Source organism: Sinocyclocheilus anshuiensis, unplaced genomic scaffold (assembly GCF_001515605.1).
Source record: "Sinocyclocheilus anshuiensis isolate Anshui unplaced genomic scaffold, SAMN03320099.WGS_v1.1 scaffold151, whole genome shotgun sequence".
In the NCBI taxonomy this organism is placed as follows: domain Eukaryota; kingdom Metazoa; phylum Chordata; class Actinopteri; order Cypriniformes; family Cyprinidae; genus Sinocyclocheilus; species Sinocyclocheilus anshuiensis.
In genome coordinates this window covers 1,231,631-1,238,240 of record NW_015548199.1, presented here as the reverse complement: position 1 = coordinate 1,238,240, position 6,610 = coordinate 1,231,631, and the positions used below count along the sequence as shown (strand labels likewise).

Genomic DNA, 6,610 nt, shown 5'->3' with positions numbered 1-6,610 from the left:
ACATCCTGCAGATTCCAGGTTATTTTATGGTACCATTTGGAATAACTTTTTTTTTTTTTAATTAAGCCCTTTTTAACTGTTCTGTAGGCTACTAATAAATAAAGGACCTCTGTATATTTGTTTGTTGCAAATTTACAGACAATGCAATTGAAATGTTTACATTGGCTTGTCAGGGTAATATTTCTGTCCACTGACAACAGAGTTTTCCTTCTGATTTAGCATAACTGCTCAAGTTTTATACTTAATAAAATCTTTAAAAACAAATGACATTAGTTATACTTTAATTTCCTTCAATAAAAAAGAAATTGAGTAAGACGGTGTAAAAGGTGTGTGGACGTGGATTAGTAATCTGGCCCCTTGGTATAAAGGAGAAAAAATGCTGGCCCTTATCACTATCAAAGTTGCCCATCCCTGTTGTGGTTGTTCTATAGTAAACGTAAGTCTAATTGTGTTTTTAATTTTTTTACACCTCTATACCTGAGAAACCTGAGTGTTGAGGTGGCGTATGCACTGGAGTGTTAATACACCTGTGTCTTCACACAGCTGGAGTCTTGAGAGGTCCTTATCTGAAAGTGGAGGACTCCAGTCGGTGAGCTTTAGACCTCAGTCTCATTCTCTTAACTCTGCTTTCTGTTTAGATAGTAGTTTAGGTACTTTATACTGTATTTTACCCATTTTCTTTTTTAAATGGTAAGTGGAACAATAGGTTGACAGCCTCTGGTACTGTGATCAAATAAAGAGTTAAAAAGTTTTCAGTTCAAGCTGATATCACTTCTGATTCATTCATGACCCTAAAAATGGGAAGTCACATCTTTTATATTGCTTTGTTTATATAGTATTTTTGTGCAGTGTGCGCTGGTTGTGTGCTGAACATTTTATTTAAATGTAGATATAGTAGTAGTAATAGTGTATTTGATTACTGCAGAAACAGAGTAGTGTTATGCTGTTCCATTCATAGCCAGTGTCTCTAATAAAATGAGTGGGTTGTCTGCTGTAAGATTTTATTTCATCTGGTTATTTTGATTTGTCTTTATTTTTAAAATCCCAGTAACTCTAGATTTAATAAACACAGTTAGTTATACTTGACTGTTTCTGTTGTAAAACTGTTTTGGTCTCCATCCCCATTAACAAGGCGAATGATTCAGCCCAGGTCACCGTAGATGTTTTAGATAAGTTAATTATCAAAGTGCATGCTGCACCCTGAGGCCACCCTGAAGCTGATCGAAAAAGTATCCTTCCCTCCCCTGCTGAGGCTCTGTGTGCACAGGGCAGCTCTTGGCTTATGAAAAGAGCTATTGTGTTTTGAGTCTGTTTGGCACAGCTGTCAGAAATTGATCCTACAAATACTAGATCCTGGTGGATATGGGTGATTAAGCCCATATTGTACATTATGCTGTACATGTATACATTATTTTACATACTGTGAATACTACAATGATGTATAAATTGACAGATAAAATTGCATGTCGTTTTAGTGTCCTCAGCAAAAAAAATTCTCATAGATTTTCATTATTTGGTTGCACACCAGATTTTGTTAAACACATTTAGGTAACATTTTACAATAAGGTTCTGTATGTTTGCATTACTTAAAACCAATAATAACATGATATGATTATAATACTTTTACATACATACGTGTTAATTGCTATAATGGTATTGATTTTACTCCTTACAGAAAGTTCATTTAATCATTTAGCAGGTGTGGGCCCATATATTTTTGACCCGTATATACATTCAGGAGGTGAAATGTCAAATTTCATCCATTTCTAATGCTAGATGATGACGCAACTAAAGGAGGACTTTAAACTTTTGTACTGTGTGACATTTACAACTAATTAACTGTGTCAACAGCACCAGATGCATCTGTTCTTTCAAATTTGGAATTATCATTTAGATAAATGATAATTCCAAATTTGAAAGAACAGATGTGTCTGGTGCTGTTGACACAGTTAATTAGTATTAATTAGTATTAAAACTGCTTAGACCCTGATCCTTGTCAAGTTCTTAAACCTAATCACATGATAGTTTCAAGTGGCACTATGTTTATTATAGGCTAAGGCTTAAGTTTGATCATGACAGCCACACTGATGCCTCGAGCTGGTTTACATGTGCACACAAAATCCATTCATTTTTGTATTCCTCAAGCTTTTACAGATATTGCGAAGAATGCAACAGATCATTACTGTTGAATTCTGTATCTCCAATATTACAGTCACTGTATTTCTCTGAGCATCTTTCCTTTAATCTTACAAAAGCATTCATTAGTAGTTCTTGATGCAAGGATTGCTTTACTAGTTAGTCTGCACATCTTATTACATTACATTTAGTCATTTAGCAGACGCTTTTATCCAAAGCGACTTAAAAATGAGGACAATAAAGCAATCAAAACCAACAAAAGAGCAATAATATGCAAGTGCTATGACAAGTCTCGGTTAGCCTAACACCGTACACGTAGCAAGGTGTTTAATATACAGGTGCATCTCAATAAATTAGAATGTCATGGAAAAGTTCATTTATTTCAGTAATTCAACTCAAATTGTGAAACTCGTGTATTAAATAAATTCAATGCACACAGACTGAAGTAGTTTAAGTCTTTGGTTATTTTAATTGTGATGATTTTGGCTCACATTTAACAAAAACCCACCAATTCACTATCTCAACAAATTCAGACCATACTATGCACAGACTCTGAGTTTCCCAGTGATGAGTTTCTCAGGAAAATTTAGCCCTTTTGAGCCCCTCATTCCTCGGCAGTCTGGTAAAAGCAAGGATGTGGATTCCAGCAAGGACAATTTCAGGTATGTTCTTTGCGTTTTGAGAAATTGGTAATCAAATCTACATTGTCACTTAAGTCTGTAAGTTTTTTTTGTTTTCTTTTTTTCAGGAAGAAGGAAAAAGCGACTAGCAGCTGCTATAAGTTGCCACTTACTGCAAGTGCTACACACAGAGGCCTAACTAAGAAAAGCTCAGGCTATTGTGAGTGCTGCCACATCGTCTAAAAAGACCAGTATGAGGGGAGTTCATTTGGTATTTTGTTTGCAAAAATTGTGTGACTGCAAAAAAGATTTTGCAGTCCTTTTAATATCAGTTACTACAAGGTACTGATTAAAGGGATAGTTCACCCAAAAATGAAAATTCTGTCATTAATTGCTCACTGTCATGTTGTTCCAAACCCATAAAACCTTTGTTCATCTTCGGAACACAAATTAATTTTTTATAAAAATCCGAGAGCTCTCTGACTCTCCATCGACAGCAAGGTTACTACTACAGTCAAGGCACAGAAAGTAGTAAGGACATTGTTAAAATGGTCCATGTGACATCAGTGGCTCAACCGTAATTGTACGAAGCTACGAGAATACTTTTTGTGCACAAAGAAAACAAAAATTACAACTTTATTCAACAATTCTTCTCCTCCGCATCATTCTAGCGGCATTATAGAAAGTATCACGATGCACACACATGCTTTCCAGCATGTAAAAAATTAATGCGTGTGGTGCTGCTGATGTAGAACACGCATACGCTGTGCTTTGTTTACGTGCAGAGGAAAGCATGCACATGCTTCATGATACTCTCCATAATGGTGGAAGACGGTAACTCGCGGGAGAAGAATTGTTGAATAAAGTCATTATATTTGTTTTTTTGCACACAAATTATTCTCGCAGTGTCATGAAATTACTGTTGAACCACTGATGTCACATGGACCATTTTAACAATGTTCTTACTACGTTTCTGTCCCGTGACCGTGGTAGTACCATTGCAGTCTATGGAGGGTCATAGAGCTCTCAGATTTCATCAAAAATATCTTAATTTGTGTTCTGAAGATGAACAAAGGTCTTACAAGTTTGGAACGACATGAGGGTGAGTAATTAATGACAGAATTTTCATTTTTGGGTGAACTATCCATGTAATATGTAGACTGAATGCCTTATATAACTTGACAAAAAACAATTCTCTTTTTGATTTTTAGCACTTGCAGTCTGAAATGCATCGTTCTTTCATTCAAAATGACAGTATATGCTGTAGTAGACCAACTAACGGCTGCCATGGTTGCTAGCTTTGTTTGTAATCCAAATCTAGAAATGGATCCAAAGCTGATCAAGTAAGGAGCAATTATACGACTGCTATACTTTAAAGCAATTCACTGGTATTGTTGACTTTCACTGTTGTCTTGACAGTACAACACTGAATGTTAGACTTTTTCTGTTTTCACTCTGTTTATTCATTCCCCTCAGGTCATCAACAGGCTTCTCTCAATTACAATTGAGTAATTTGACTGCAATTGTGCAGAATTCTGTCAGCGAGAATAAAATCTCTTCAGACTTCACTTGTTCAAGAATGTGATCGTCTACCGGCAAATGCTGACAACAGAGGACACCCCTTTCCTAAACCTATCCAGAGTATGCCTGGTCAACAAAATGCAACCTCGCATCATACAATGCAACACAACTCTCCTGATCCTCTTGACAATGTCAAATTAGGCTTTTACATCAGCTGCACCACAAAGGTTCAGGACTTTCAATCTGGTGTTCTCTGCATGAGTCCCACATCACAGTCCTCCAAAATCCCAGTCAATAGAGAAGAAACCCAAGAGCCTATCTTCTGTCACACCCTCAGAAGCTCCATCTAAAATGCTCACTCTAAGCTCTTCTGGACACAGCAAAATTCCACGCACCATTGTCACAGATCGGCCAGGCTCAGCCACCTCCCAATCACAGCGAACACCATCATCTGCGTACTGATCACACGCACCTGTCACAAATCTGCAATCATCATCAGCTCCCCTTCAAAAGCACACACCTCACTTCACTCCAGTGTCTGGTTTTGTTTCAATGAAGTGGACTCTCGTGCTATGCTGGCTGTGAGATACATTGAAAGACTTACCTGCCTGTTATACTTGCATCCTGTGTTTCCTCCAGTGTGTTCTCCTGTGTTCCATTCCCTAGTCCGTTCCAGTCATCAGCTCTGTGGAATCTCTGTGTACTCATCAGCTGAGGTGTGTGCAGTCCTCTGTCTCCCTTCCACGATCTCCTGTGAGGTCCAAATACAGTGTTACTCTCCTTATCTTCCCTAAAGACTGATATAAAGCTCAAATACTCACCTGCCCGTACCATCTGCATCTCTTGCTGAAAATAAACACCCTTGTATTTTTCTAATCCTGTGTGAGTCTCCTTCCGTAACAACCATCAATGGTGGTAAAAATGTTCCTGAAACTCAGGAACGATTTGAAGGTGGTCATGATCTACATGTATTGCATATGCGAAGTGGTCTTATAGGTGGTGTTCCTAACACAGTCAACTCTCAAAATCAAAAACATGATTGGGATCAAGGTTTAAAAATATGCTCAAACAGACCTAAGATCCTACTCCAGCAAGGTGAAGATGGTAATTCTGAAAGTTGTGCCAGTATGTGTTGGACCATAGAAAGCTGCCTTCAACAAAACAGTCACTGAAATCAGCCCAAGATATTGTTGGGACTCCAGAGTTTGGCATCTCTTACTTTTCATTACCACATTTTTTTACCATTCCCACACTTGTCAGATTACCCATTTTCTATAGTTAACTTGAAAAAGCGCTGCAGGTCCTTCACTCCAAGTCCAAAACTTGCCAAGAGAAGAAAGGTTAGTCAAAGTGAAAAGCCAAACCTAATTCAGGCGGTTTGCATGGCTCCCTGGATAAGACAGTACTCATCTGTACTTTCCACCATGTCATGTTTACCAGTCTCCAAGGTGGGTTTTACAACAGAGATGAATCGAACTGGGGGTAGCATACTAGCAACCCATGAGTCATCACTGAATGAATCATTTCTTGTGAATCAGATCCCAACGAGGCCTCCCCCAAAATATTTTACTCCCAGTACCCACGGTTTGCCTCATCAAGTTGACCAACAGGACAATGCTGCAAAGAAACCCTGTGTTAAGCAGTCACATGAATTGTCTCCAATCAAAGATCCAGTGGAATCCCGAATAACCACTTACTCATCTGATTTGGACCCTCCTCAGTTGGTTCCTTTTTTCCATGAAAACCATCAACTCCAGCGCCATCTGTTTCATGGTCCTCCAGAACTGTTACCCTTTTTTTCCAGACACCTGAAGATACTTCCCATACATCAGTAAGTAAAGCCACAAACAGCTCGTTCCTGTCACACTTCGGAGCCTCTGTTTGCATTGAATCTGCTCTCCTCCCTAACCTCACATGGTCCACAGCCTCCTCTGAGTCGGATTGGGATTCTGGCCTCTTGTCGTGGTTTGTGGCTGGAGTTCCTCTTCAGGCTAAAGGGGGACATGATAACCTAGGTCTGTTATTACAAAAGCCACATACTGGCATGCAGGATGGGAGCTATACATCACGGTTGTGCTCCATACTTCAACCCTCTTGATTCACATCATTGGGATTGAAGTTGCATCAATCCGACAACTGCGACGGTTAATGAATTCAATCCTAAAGCAGTTCTTTATCCTCCATTCTCAGTCGTCATAATTTTTTCATTTCTACAATTAGATTAAGATGACTACCACCAAAACGTGTGAAATAATACTTGAATGAATTAATTGTTTGTTGTTGTTTTTTCATAAAGAAGATTTTATTATAGGAGTGTGCCTAACTCTGCAGCT

At 38.4% G+C, this 6,610-nt stretch overlaps 1 pseudogene; it reads left to right on the top strand.

Annotated features, from left to right (window-relative positions):
* LOC107653253 (uncharacterized) overlaps positions 1-6,375 on the top strand; it is an 11,331-nt pseudogene extending 4,956 nt beyond the window's left edge.
* The last annotated feature ends 235 nt before the right edge of the window (positions 6,376-6,610 follow it).